At 37.5% G+C, this 14,920-nt stretch overlaps 1 protein-coding gene across 2 annotated transcripts in view; it reads right to left on the reverse strand.

Annotated features, from left to right (window-relative positions):
* The window catches only part of LOC112970914 (carbonic anhydrase 3-like), a 39,722-nt gene that overhangs the window by 15,945 nt on the left and 8,857 nt on the right, over positions 1–14,920 (reverse strand). For both annotated transcript variants that reach the window (XM_026075812.1, XM_026075811.1), the window contains exon 3: positions 1,178–1,313. The gene's annotated coding sequence lies outside the window, so the exon portion shown is untranslated. The remainder of the gene's footprint in view (positions 1–1,177; positions 1,314–14,920) is intronic.

The following is a 14,920-nucleotide window of genomic DNA, read 5'->3' on the forward strand; positions in this document are numbered from 1 at the left end:
ACTGTAGGAGCTCATGGAGCTCATAGCAAACTGATATCTGTTTCATCAGAAAGATAAAGATTTGAGAATTCAGGGAAACAAAAGTAAGAGGAAAAAAGTGAATGCAATCAAACTGACCAAAAAGAATGGCAGATTTCGGCAGCATCATTAATGGTTGGGTCTAAAAAGCATTAGTAAAGTTCATTTGTGATTTTACTTGCAGAAGGAAAATTGTGCATTTGTTCCAACTGTTCTGATTTTGTTCTTAAAGGTAGGAGTGATCTGAGTGTCAACTGGAGATTGCTAGGTGAAGCGCAGGCTGAATAAATACTAAACCTGGCTTCTCTTAAACTGTGTTTATAGAAAGGTTCCGTAATACAGCACATATAGTGTGATTACAGGTAAACCTCAGTTACTTTATTTGCACTCTTATTTTCAGTCGGGACTTAACTCAGTAGAAAGCAAGTGACATAAAATGGAAAGCGATTTAATTAAAGAATGCTGCTGATGTATTAGCTTTGAAAGATGGCTGACAGCTTCCTATCACTGCTGTATCTGTAAATACATAATATCAAATAGTAGTAGAATCCAATCGTAGCAGAAGTAAAACAGCAGTCTTCATGATAAACTGCTCCTCTCTTACACTAATAAAATCACTCATGCAAAACAGACAAATACATGCATCACACATTCATGTAACTGAAGAGAAATATGGTGGGATAAATGTGGACAAAAGTGAGAGGTTTTAGCCTACACACTAGTTGTAGACACACTCTTGTCTGAAGCTGGTGCCCAATCACAGGATCACAGTTTATTTCCAAAGCTTTCCAGAATAAGTCAAACATGGTTCTGTCAGATACATAACTAGTAAGGTACTATTCATCCAAAAGAGATTTTGCAAATTTGTCACCTAAAAGAAAGATTGAAACAAAGGGACCAGTGCAAATTAATGTGCTGTAGATGTGGGACACTTTCTGTTGCATGTGCAATTCAGATGCAGTCTTCGTCTCTGCCAGGTAAACAACAGGCACAATCTTGCTCATCTCACTCGTGAAAATAATTTAACTGAAATCAAAGACACTGTCTTTGAGTAAGGAAAGGAGGAATAAGCAGAGTCTGGCAAATGGCTCAGAACCATGGCTTTACCCAGGGCACACAAAGCACATATGGAAGAATGAGGCATGGAAAAGTGACTTACAGCAGCTTTGGACTCCTCCAGTCATGGCTGGCTTGGCCAATACCTTGACATAACTAGAACAATCAAAGTGCTGCTCCGCCAGTAGGCCAATTTCCAGTAGTCTCCAGAGGCCAACATGACAGCTAAGAATGGCTGCCTGTAAGGGGACACAGAAGTAAATATACCAGCAGGATGTAATTCAAGAATTCCCCTGCTCAAAGTTAAGCTTCCCAGGTTCCACCGTGCTTAGGGCTATTTCACATGGGTGATTTCATACAGGGGGCTTTACCAGAGCACACAACGTGCCCACAGTGAGCACATTGTTAAATGAGCAAGAGTATTTACTCAGTCCTTATGGCCAATCCAAATATAAAATATCTTCCACTATATTTAATAGCTTGTGGAAGAAAACAATACAGCAGAAAGGAATCTGATAATACAAAATATGGAAGGGGCAGCAATATTTTTTGACATATTGCACATTGCATTCCAGGCAGTGCAAGAAAGGCATGTCACACTGCATTTGATTGAGCGATGCCATGGTGGCATGCCACAGCCAAAAAGCCAAATTGTCATATGTCTTCCAGTCCACTGAGATGCGTGCCACACTATGGAAAACATTGTAGGCATGAATGGAAACCCTCATTAACAGCCAGATCTTTGCTGGAAGATCTGCCAAAGCAGAAAGAGAAGCATATTGGGTCAGTTTTGTTGTTTTTATACAGCGTGAGTTCTTTAGCTACCTTTACTTATTTTAATGAAGAGCAGAATCTAGCACATCTAGACAAACATTAGGCAGACTTTTAACGGACATTTCTGTTTCAGAGGCATATAGTTCAGCGGTATATCTTCAGTTCTGTCTCTAGCAGCTCACTTGCAAAATTCCATCATTCTCCTGCTATAGTTCAGAACCTACATTGCCATTTGCAAATCCTATATTTAGTCCTTGAGAGACAATAAACGTGAAAACAGCAAAACAGAGTTCAGATTTAGCAAAATAAACAAGGTTTCTTTGTGGCAGTCTATTGAAATGAACATGGACTTAAAAGAGTATCAGTAGCAAAAAAACTGGTAAATTTATTATATATCATATACAGATCTGGTAGAACAAAAATATACTGCCTGTGTAAGACACATCTTCCAGATCTGACAAACTATGTAAACTCTGCAGGAAGATGACTCTCCCAGTTTTCTCACAGGAATTTGCTTGTATGGCATTCACACTGAAATCCAAATCTGAGCTGGGCTGTCTACTTTTATACACACTGGCACAGTCTGACTTGAAATAATCCAAGTATGAGAATCTGACCTATACTGTTTGCTTTTATAAGCTCTGGACATGTCTATTTGGAAATTTCAGCAGATAGATTGGCAACTCTTCTATATCAAGATAGAGCTTTATGTATGACCTTCATCTCAAATGGCAGTAACATCCACCTGAGAGCAGTCCTAACCAAACCACAGAAATGCTAAGATGAGGCTAGGAGAGTTAATAAGATACAGACCCAGAGCTTTGCATAAGACACCTCAATGTTATATGTAGAATAGTTAATGATGCAGAAAATCAGAAATACTTCATAGTATTTTCCAGTAAGACCCATCTTCCTAAAAGAGCATTTTGTAAGAAAATCACTAGATGTGTTTCCGGCCCTTGAAATATGCCCTCTGCAGGCAGAAGAGATTTTGGCCCTTAATCATCTTCCTAAAATCCCTGGGGAGATGCATGTCTCCCAAAACCCTGAGAAAATCATTCCTTATGAATCCATATCATTTGTGCACTTCTAAAGGTCAGAGCCCAGCATCCCATTTCTATCAACACTTGTGGTTCTATTCCTTTTAATGGAGTCAAGATTTTACTCTGAGACCACAAAACAACTTTGAAACTTTGAAAGTATCATCTCTAGGTCAGAAGAGGATAACTCGATGTATGGAAGTATAAACATTATATAAGACAAGTGTAAGGAGTGTATACTTATAAAGGAGTCAGTATAAGGAACCCCATCTGTGTCAAGTACAGAAATTTCAGCAACACATAAAGAACATCAGGTATTACCAGAAGAAAGGAAGCAAAATAGAGAATGAAAAGTCTTCAGAGACTGAGAACAGTTTAGGAAAATAGTAATACATAAAAAGATCTTTTTGACAAACCCCACAGAAACAGACTAAAAGAATGATATGCAAGTGATCCTAGGATGTAGCTTGTAAAAATCCATTACAAGATTCAGTAATAGAGTAGTACATCATTTTGCAGTTGGAAATATGTTACAGGTTTATGGGCAAAATCCCCAGATTCCATTCTCTATATTTTACGTCTCCATTTTATTAATTTATACTGATACATATGCATGGTCTCCTCTACTATATTCAGCTTTCTTTAGTATGACCCCTTACAAGCTTGGGCTATGGATTCTGCAACACACCTGCACTTTAAAGTTGCTGGTGTAACTAACTGAAATGCTGTTGATCTGACAGTTCAGCATATACAACAGTCTGTCTAACACAGAAGATTTTGCTAGTTTCTCTCCTCCTTTCCAACACTTCTGTCTTTCTCTTCCTCAGCCTCTTTCTTCAGTTTTCATTAACTTTCTCCACGGCATTATTCTCCATTTTCTACAAATGTGTCACTTGCCCAATCCACCTCTACATTATAGATTTTGAAAAAATCTTTTCTCCTGAGTCAATGCCAAGACTTCATGAGTAGTTTTGATGATACACTAAATGCTAGATATATTTTATGTGATTGAACCACAGGCTGCTATTCAAACCTCATAGTCATTTTAGTGCACTACCCACATACCAACATTAGTGCAGAAGTACAGAAATACATTTGAAATACAGAGCCAAAGCACTCAGAACCTTTCAGAACTAAGCTCTTAACTCCTGGCCTGAAAGATGTTTCAGTGCTACCTATAAATGCAGTAAAAATATCAGTATACCTTTTGGATACTTTAGTGGAAAAGTTTTTATTAGTAAACCCTATATGTCATTGTGGAACTGTTCTGGGCAAGGACAGAATATGTGCTGGCACAAACACCCCACATCTTCCTAACTTGTCTGCAAAGAAGACTATAAAGGACCTTGATGTGATAAGTTAGGAATAAGGAAATCTGTGCTTCATGCTCGCAGGAATGATAGTGACTACTGTTATTTTGTGCTGCCCTCAAAGGTTTTTTGGAAGCAGTAACAGCATCATTCCAAGGAGTGACACTGAGAGGTGCCCTCTGGTTTTAACTGCTGCTTCTGCAACTATGATGATGATCATGGTTTATAATCTACACATAAACAGCTCAGTAATAGCAACAACTTGTAGAGTTATGATCTACGAGTAGCATGGGAGGTGGAAGGAACAGCAGATTGTACATTGACAGCAACTTGAAATTTATGTTAATATTTTTCTCAGCTTGCTTCCCTAAGGAAGGAACTAGCTATTTGTCTAGCTAGTTTCACTGTTCATTCTTCTTCTGTGTGCCTCTAACTGGGCACTTTCCCAGTCTTAGCTACGTGCTTTTTCAAAGGTACTCTGCAGAAATTATAGCAAAGTATTCCAAGGCATTAGACATGGAAAATATTTTTCTAACCTTGCATCACTATACCTTTCCTGACAGAGTCAATGAACCCTGTGTTTCAATTATAGATCTTACACACACAACTGGGCAACAAGCCAACAATTTTCATCTGTGTATTCCAGGACCAGTAGCATTTGTTTAGCTATAAATTCAGAGATGCTGTAGGTTATGATGCTCTATTGCGACTGGGAAAATGCATCCCATGATTAAGGTCTTTCTCAAAATAGTTTAATTCAATTAATCACTTTCCAGTTAAACTCCAGTGACTAAAAACTAACAAAATTAAATGAAATTAGGGTTTTCTGATGAGAGATCAAGAAGGGAGCATATGCCACTGTACTCATTCTTTGTCTTCCAGTTCAGCAGCAATGTTAACATCAAGTCTTACCATAGGGTAAAATGAGAGGTGGAAGTTATGGAAGAGAACATTATGGTCATATAACATATGTCTTTCCCCTCTCACCTGGAATGTTTATCATTAATTTGAGCAAAGCAACAGAAAAGTACAAGACAAATTTGACTTTCTCAAGAGATTAGGACTAGATGACTTATCCACCTCTAGCTTGTGTCATTTTATCATTTGAAAATATTAGACTGCAAAGGTAGAGCTAATCTACATGTGGACATGTCTTCATTTTCTGGTAACAAATTTGCACACATAAAAACACATACACTTGCATAACCAAAATATGTGTGTGAATATATACAAGGTACTTCTTAATACTAAATCCTGAGTAACAAAAAATATAAAATCTGGAGTAAATATTAGTGGCACCAGAAATATTATCATAAGTCAAATTCTCTGAATTAATAATGTCACACATCAATTGCTAAACAGAAAATGAAAAAAAAAAGGTAAGAAAAAAGGCATTTGAGTTAATATGATTTTTAAATTCATTTTTTTCACTAGCACGATTGTCATTAATTAATTTCTTTTGAATTTTTAAAATAAATTCAATTTGAATATATGTTGTTATTTGAAAATGAAAATTGTCAAAACAAAATGTTTTACTTTCTAGTAATTTTTCCATTTATTTTAATGGTACCTATCACCAGGTTCAGCTCAAACACACTGATCAGAAACGGCGTAGATTACTTGCATGAAAAATTTTGCTCAGCTGTGTTCTCAAGTTTGGTACGACAAACCCCAGGGAACTGTATGGGATGACAAATAAGTTTATCATTCTACATACRCCAAATGCAAGAATGTCAGTGAACTCCAAGTATCTGCAGTTGAAGGTTATATCTCTACTGCAAGATGTCCAAGATTAGGCTCTTACTTTTTACCCAAATCATCCCATCAYCCCCAGAGTTTATGTAATAATTTCCAATGGGTATGTTCATGTTCTACATATGGAATAACCTCAGCTAAATAGACAATCTACCCTGCAAATAGAATTCCAGAGTTCAAATCTCAAATCTCTTCCTTTGGAAGACAGATGACATCTATAGCTCTCCTGAGCTGCCCCAGGCTGCTGGCAGAGACTGCCAGCTAATTGCTGCTGAYTTGGATCAAAGATGTTCTCAGTGCTCAGCTAGCTACCAGGAGAAAATATTCGTCTCAATAAACACCTGAAAGGGATACTGCAAATTCTGCTGTTTTGGCTACTGAAGTAAGAATGTTCACTACTAAGGTTACTCAGCTAAGTTCTCACAGGGCTATGTCAAGCTATCAGTTACATAGAAAGGCAAAGTATGAAACCCAGAGATCGGATCACTCCTCCAAGGAGCTGAGCAGTACCACAGCTTTCCAGTCACTGGCTCCTCCTCTGACAGCCCTGTTCCTCCATGAGGAGATTTCTCCAGAAAGCAAGAAGAAGCACTTCTCAAGAGGGCTCCTTGGAAGTGACACTGAACCTGCAGGAAGCTTTAAGCAATCACATCAGGACATCCTAGGGAATACGCATGTAAAGCCATGGGTGATCTCACCCGGGTGGACATGTACGAGCTGGAGCTTCCCCCAGAGAGCACTACCTGCTGTGTTTGCTGTCATTCAAAGTGTGTGTGGTAGTGGTGGGGAATTGGCAAGATTTCTTGATGGATGGCAAAATAATTTGCAGTGAAGGGTTTCCTCAGCTCCTCAAGGTCTGATTAAATTTGTTTATGGTGGAATGATCTCTAAGGTTGTTCTTCTCCCTTCTCTGTTCTAATTTTAATATGGTCACCAAGCATAGAAAAAAGTAAGATAAGAAAATTTCTAGGAGTTTCATAATATCGCTTTATCAGTTCTACACACAATTGCACTGCCATTTGTTCCTCAGGTGCATTTCTTATAATACCTTGTCATCCACTTTCACCATGTAAAAGTATTTTATCCTTAAATTACAGTTTGTAAAAACAACAAAACAAATAAAAGGAATGAAGTGTCTTCTGAGAACTGTGTGTGCTCTTGACTGGACAAATTCTGTCAGTGATCTATCAGTGTTAAAAGTGCCAGGAATCTGTTCTGTTTTGCAAGCCCCTTTCCAGAGAAACCTCACTGAGGTAGACAGAAGATATTCTTTTTTAGGTCAGAGATCCTATTGCATGATTAGTGTTTCTGCAGAGTCAAATCATTGCATTGGGAGGAGTGGGGCTGGCAATATTTTATTTTTATAAATAAGTTTAGTTTTACTTAATGGTTTTACTGTAGTACTCCAGATTGCTTTGTGCTCAAACATGAAAAAGATTTAAGTAATCACTTGCCACCATCTGAGCATCCAGTGCATTGTTCTCAAGTTTTTATTTCTACTTGTCTGAGTTTAACAAAGGTCTATGTTTAACCACTTTTTGTCTTCAAGTATAAAAAAAACCCTGTAATCATGACAAAACATTATGTTCAAGTACAGCAAAATAACAATCTACCCAAACCACACAAATAAATACAAAGAATTCCATTTAAATTGCTGGATACATTATCCATGAAATCAGCTAACCTTATCCAACACAATCTCTAAATTTAATCAAGGTTTAAGCCATTTCCATGTGGACTAGTAGTGCCTTAAAAATATATATACATAGTTTCTTAAGTCTCTTTTTAACATCAGTATATTTCACAACATTTCACTGTGTACAGGACATCGTCTTTATTGAGTCCTGCCCAATCTACCAGCTTTAACAGTAGTCTACTGCTTTTGATAATAATATATAGCCTTCTTACTTTGTGTGGTAAACTGCTAAACTGATGTCTAATAACACTCACTATTAAGCATCCTAAAATTCCAGAAAGTGAAAATTCCAGATATACAGAGTAATTTGATATACACACAATGTACTGCCATTCTGTGAACATTTGCTTGTCTACTATATTTGACATTTGGATGTGCGTGTGGAGATCAGCAGTGCAGTATGTGTGGAGCAGTTTGACATGTGGCATATGCAGTGTGCAGAGGAGCTTTAGACTAGCACTTGACCACTGGAGTTTTGTTTYGTCTTTGGTGGGTTTTTTGTTTTGTTTTGTTTTTAAGAGTGACAACTTATTAAAATCCTTATACGTGGAATGGAATGAATGCCTGCGGAACCATTAATTGTCTTTGTCTCTTTATCCTGCTGTTGAAGGGTTTTCTAACTGCACAGTCAGCTAAGGAATCCATTGATGTTGACAGTCCTCTCAATATGAAAGTACCTCAAGTTGTCGTTCAGGATGCCCAAAGTCACATACCAAAGTTTTTCTCCATCAAAGGTTTCTATTTTAAGAGTCACGTCTATACACACAACCTGATTGCAGGAGTGTTTCTAAACATGAGTCATTTGGTATTGTGAATATTTTCTTGCTTTTCAGACAAAAGACGCATTAGACCCGAACTGATGTCTCTCCTTTGCAAATTGCTATTTTAGCACTGGCGACTCAGAAGTAATAATTCCCCTTCTTAGCATGCTTGAATAACCACCAGTAGTGGGGCTGGATCGTACATCAAAATCTGCAAACATTTTACAAAGATCTGGATGCAAATACCACAAACTATGAGATCTGTTTCCTTTAAAAGGAAAAAAATATATATCTATTGATGCACAGCAAGAACTAAACGGCCAGCTCTGAACACTCCCAGCACTTGCAGCAGTCACTTCTATTTCAAATAACGTGGGAAGCTGGCTCCCCCCAGTGGAAGATGGACACTCAACAGTGGAAGTTGTGTAATGGGACTTCAGACATTTGTAGTTGCACGAATATCTTCTAATAAATCATCCTATAACATAAATCTCTTCCTATTCCGTTTCTCCTATAATCAGACTTAAAATGTATAATAAAAACAGTTGCTATCAAAGATTATTTTAAGAAAATAAAGGATATGAATAAGAACAGAGTATCTTGTAGTTGCTGAGTAGTCTTTTTTCAGACCCATTTACTATAGGTGCTGTAAAACAGCTGCTTTGGCCAGATCACGTCAAATATGTCTATCATCTGTCGTCTAAACAGATTATGAAGTCTTAGCTTTGACTTAAGAAGACTAAGATTTGCTATTATTAAGATTTGTTTGGACATTCACTTGTATATTCATCAAATTATTTCTTCCTATTGCCTAATAATTAAAGCTTTTGTTTGTTTAGTATGATGAGGAAGAAAACAGTAGTTAGACAGACCAGTGATATACTGTCATAGTGACAAATCTGTGCTATGGAGGACAAGATGTCGGCAAGATACTCTCAAACCGTTCCCTGCCCCCAAAACTAGCAAAAAGGACTGCTGTTACGTAGGAAATCCATCTAGCACACAGACCCAACCAAGCCTAGCATTTAGGAATATGCAGAATTCTAAGTTTATAATCAGCTCTTTTGATTGCAGTCAACTCCTCACAGTATTTGTCAAAGGCCAAGGCAGCACTTCGCTGGTCTCCTATGAGAGGAAAGATCTCCTATGTCCCTTTTCCCATCCTCTATCAGGGTCTGAATAGTTGTGTAGCTGTGTCCTTTGAAAACTTTTGGGACAGAGAATGTGATCCATGCAGAAGGGACAGCGTCATCCTTCATCAGGTTATTATATTGTTACTATGAATGTTTGTAAATATTCAGTACAGTATAYAGTAATGAGAACACTTCTGAGAAGAGTATGTTTTCTTTTAAGAGGAAAGGGATCCTGTTTTCTTCAGCAATCCAACTACTTTCTTAATAATTTACAATACAGATTACAGATTAAAAAAGAGTCATCTCTAGACATGTAAATCAAATTAACATAAATTGATGACAATTAATTGTGATGTGATTACTATATTCTAATATAATAGGTAAACAGTCCTTCAGAAATCAGAGCATCATTAAAGGAAAAGTATCCGTTGCAGTAAACTTACAAGACTGTCCTAAAATAACGGCAGATGAGACTGTGTTTGTAAGATTTGTTTCCCTGTCTGCACTTACTACATGACACTTGATCTCACTATGGTATTGCACTTTGGAATGGAAAAAACCCAACAGTTTAGTTAGGCTTTTCGGAAGCATTAGCTAACTATAGCTTTTATAATCCCCTTCATTTAGAACTAGTCTCTTGTAATAGCTGAGATCATCTCTATCTTGCAACATCCCACACAGTCACTTGCTGGATACCCTCTTTTTCCTACAAATATGCCTCTCTGAACTCTCAATTCTATTAGCTTGTCTTAAGCAAAGTTATACATTCTGGACTGTTTGCCGTTTTACTTTATTCACGATTGATTTCACCACACATGCAAATTCAGAGAACAGCCATTTATCCACACAATTTGTTTATGTATATGTCTTAATCCAAATGTTATGAAATATAAAAATCATTGCACAGGAATGTTCCAAATTCCATAGATGATGCCTACATCTCTGACTCATCCTCCTTATCCTTTAATTCTGTGTGTATTCTCTATACAACACCTTTTTAATTCCTATATCTGATCACAGAAGAAAAACAAAAAATAATCAGTTTGTCAAAACTTAATATAATTCTTGCCTAGCATCCAAGATTTTTTGCAGGAAAATATTTTGTAACATTTCAGACAAAACTTCAATTACGAGACCATAGAAAAATTCAGGTTGGAAGGGACCTCAGAGAGCCATCTAGTCCAACCTCCTGCACAAGTAGCTACCCCAAAAATATTTCAGATGTGCTTCAGAACTTATATGAAAATGGCATATTGTTAATTTAACTTAGCATATTGAGCTCACATATACTTGCAAAACCTATTCTTGAAATGGTTACTAAATTCATTCTGGTTTCATTTCATTTATTGATACAAATTTTGGAAAGAAGTAGAAGAACAAGTGGTGTCAGTAGAAAAAAACTCTGGATGGAAAAAATATATGTCCCGTATGGTTAGCCACATAAAAAGAAATGTGCAGTGTTAATGCTCAGGAGCCATCCAGGTAGACCGTATGCTGATGTTCAATAAGATAATATTGAAACAGTAAGGGAAAATAGTATTTCTGAAGTCCAAAGTCTCACGTTAGATGAGGTTAATATTCCTACAAGGACAGCTGGTTTTAATACAAAGACAACAACAGTATCACACTGGACAATCAAGAAAACTTTCAGAGTACCACGTCTAGTAAGGAAAGTAGAGAACAGAAATTTTGTGGCTGCTGTATTTGGCAAAGAGAAATACAAAGATAAGAAGAAGGAGGGCCCACCCTGTTGACATTAGCATCTCCATCAACTGTAATAGTATCAAAGAATAAAGTTTATTGCTGCTAAAACATAAATTGCTAACATCAAGATGTGCTAAGATATCCTAGTTATTTGAATCTGCATTAGAGATACTCAAGGCAAATGAGGGAGCCACAGGCCAAAACACTTACCCCACCAAGTTCCACACATATATTCCCCTCCCATCTTGCAGCATGTCTTCAGTTCCAGTCTGGCCCCATTTTGTTTTGCACCTCTCAGATTTTTTTCTACCTCCCTAATACTTCTTCCATTCCTTCATTTTCTTATTGGCATCCAGGCATCCCCCTGAGGCTCTTCACAATTTTCTGGTCAGGATCTAAATCACAGAACCCAAAATATCTCCATTTACAACTGTTTCCTTGGCACCTCAGAAAGCTGTCAGAGTATTAGCCGTGTTTACTGAGAGCATTTAAGTGACTTCAGTCTTTCACAAAAGAAACACGAGGGAATAGTCAATTTGAATAAGAACAAACATTTTAAGACACTGCTCCTGGGAAATGTGAAATTAGGGAAAACTGTAAAGGAATGCACAGAATTTGGATTCTTCACAGAACTAGTAATTCATATTTTTGACTAGCTATCCCACCAGGTACAGTGGATGTTCAGAGCTGAAGTGAAATAGCTGGGAGACTTTTTTGCATCAAATTCCTGCTTGTTGGCTAGGACTGGGAGTGAATGTCCTTACTGAGAAAACGGAGCTGAAAAAAGGAAATAAATGCCTTGGAGTAGTGAAGTTAAATGGAGGAATGGAGCTTCAAGGTGTCTCTCCATAGCATCCTCTTTTAGACTCTGAGAGGGAGGAGGTGGCTGCCCACATCCCTGCTCTGACAGCAGGCAACAGAATGGGAGATGGTAAGGGACAGGGAGAGTCTCTTCAGGGTTGCTTCTTACTTAACTTTTCCAGAAAATGAGAGTGTGACCGTATGGGTCTACAAGCATGCATTTCTCAACCTTCAGGAACACTCATGTATTGCGCCTGTTGTAAGCTGAGCTCAGCTTGCTGGCACCTTTCCTCCATCCCAGTCTGTTTACATTGTTTCAGGTTTTCAAGGCCATCTCTGCATAGAAAAGGGCTGGAAAACTTTTCTTTTTTTAAACTGAGAGGAGACCCACAGTCTGCTCTGCTGACCTGAGATTTGCACAATTCTCTCTGATCCTTTGCCAGTACATGAGACGTGGGTTTTTTTTGTTTGTTTTTTTGTTTTGCATCTGTGAGAGGAGTAGCATAGCTTCATAGTACTCAGTGTGGTGTCATGATGATAGGGAACATGCAATATGTGGTTTCTCTAAACTGCAACAGATATTAAAAYACTGGGGGAAACAGGGCAAGCAGGTCTTATTTTTGACATTTTCAGGCACATCAGGCTACTGTCAGAAATTTGGGAAAGCTGCTATTCATTTAAGAATGGGATAGATACCTATCAACTGTAACACTTATTCAGCTGTAACACAACTATTAAAAACAACAAATGCCTGTTAGCCCTGTTTAGCATCGTGGGCTCTGTTACATCCCAGGGGAACCGCCAGCAGTGAAGATGGCTTGTACTCAGTATGTGTGGCTGCTGCAAATACCTTGCTCAGGTTATGTACAATTTGCGTTAAATCCTGATCATTCAGCACATTCCTGTATTTCTGGCTTACACAATGGGATTCCCAGTTAGGATGCCTGTTATTTCCACTGCTGTAAGAACTCTAAGCAGGGATAAGTTTTTTTCTTCTTTTGTTTTGTTATTTTTTAAATGCGGATACACAAGTGGGGTGTCTGTAAGTGGCAGTGTTGGTCAAATGGTTATTATGGTGTACTCATGAATTCTATGGCATTCCTGAAGTTATTTCTGTTTTTTAACAAATGTGCTTTTTAGATTACAATTGCTAAGTCRCAGGAGGTTTCGAACAAGCCCCAGTGGAAAGGCAAAAGTACTGACAAATCACACTTTGCACCATCCATGCTGCAGACATGCCATCAAAGAGGTGGACGCATCTACAATTTGTACTAAGTTTGCGAGATTTAATGTAGAGTGTTCAAATAGAGTACATGGCTAGAACCATAATATCTTTAGAATGGAAGCTAATGAAACTACATCTGTGATACATAAATATGTTTATTTGCATATGTACATAGCTGCCTTATACATTTATGATAGAATCTACATATGTTACTTGTATTTCAGTACTCCCAAAAGAGAAATACTTTCACAAAACAGTTTTGCAACACTGAAATTATATTCCCTTCATATGACTTTATTATTAATAACTCTTTCTGGAAATTTAAGAAATTACAATAGAATCATTGCAGCCCTAACAGGCTCACAGAACCTATTCTTTGTGGCAAATATGGCAAATTAAAGACAGAATAGCCATTCAGAAAACATTTCCAAGCCAAATATAGCCTTGAATCCAGATTTAAGCAGGATTTGATGAAAAAGGTCCAACAATCATAAAATGAAGCTTTCAAAAGCTATTTGTTTTTCCACTGGTATTTTGATGGAAGCAAGAGTTAGCTTTTTTTTTTTATCCACTCTTGCTGAAGAAATAATTAATTTTCACACTTTGTCACTGATGAAAGAAAAAACTTCTCAAAATTATTACCGTTCTTGTTTTTCACTATATGGGGTATGGCTCAGTCCCTCAGGAGTCTAGAAACAAAAAATATTCACAACCAACCAATACAGCTTACTATAAAATTTAAGCTTTCTGTGACAATTTGACAAAAATCCTAACATCAAAAATTGCTTTCAGGCAAAAACATTACTCTGYAGCTATGTTAGAAATGTCACTGAATTGTCCCATTTCACCCATGTTTCAGGTCAAAGGTGCACACGCTAAATTTCTTACTGCTATTTCTTCCTTCTGTTCAAGCAAGCAGCAGAGGGCACAGTTCACTGCTGAAAACCTTCAAAGCAGGAGGCTGTGGGACTGGCTCATCCTGGCTAAAACTAAGCTTTCCATCTATCACAAGTGAAGCTTTGATTAAAATATCCACAGTCAGTAATTCAGCAATACCTCTTAAAGAAGGTATTTGTCTTTCTGTATTTCTCCCACAGCCAATGGGGATAAATACACAAAATCATGGGATTTAGTTATGCCTAATTTAACTTCCAGAATACAAGTGTTACCACAGGTCACTGAAGTAATTATCTACATTCTCTTTATACTGAACTCCCCAAACTGAATACATTTGAAATAAAAATTACTGGTCACTTTGGACAAATGTCTCCGCACATAGAGCTCAATTTGTTCACAAGCAGTAGCAGTAACACAAGGTGAAGCTTTATTACAACTGATCAGCAGCTCCTACTGAAGGGCCCAAATCCTGAACACTTATCATGCAGATAACCACTTTCAGCAGTCTCATGGCACAGAAATGTGATTTTCAACTTCTGGCCCCAAATCTTGGGGTCTATAAACTCTTTTCAAAAAGAAAGGTAACTAAAACCAAGCCTGCTTTCAGTAGGCTTAGATTTTCTGCTTCTTTGCTGGTAAATGTTTTAAGGTCTGGAAAATAAAGGCTTGAAAACCCTTGATACAGGGCAAGTAAAAGTCATCATCATTTGTTACAGATACAAGCCAGATTCATTCTGTTGCAGCTGTATA

This window comes from Apteryx rowi, unplaced genomic scaffold (assembly GCF_003343035.1).
Source record: "Apteryx rowi isolate R43461 unplaced genomic scaffold, aptRow1 scaffold_411, whole genome shotgun sequence".
In the NCBI taxonomy this organism is placed as follows: domain Eukaryota; kingdom Metazoa; phylum Chordata; class Aves; order Apterygiformes; family Apterygidae; genus Apteryx; species Apteryx rowi.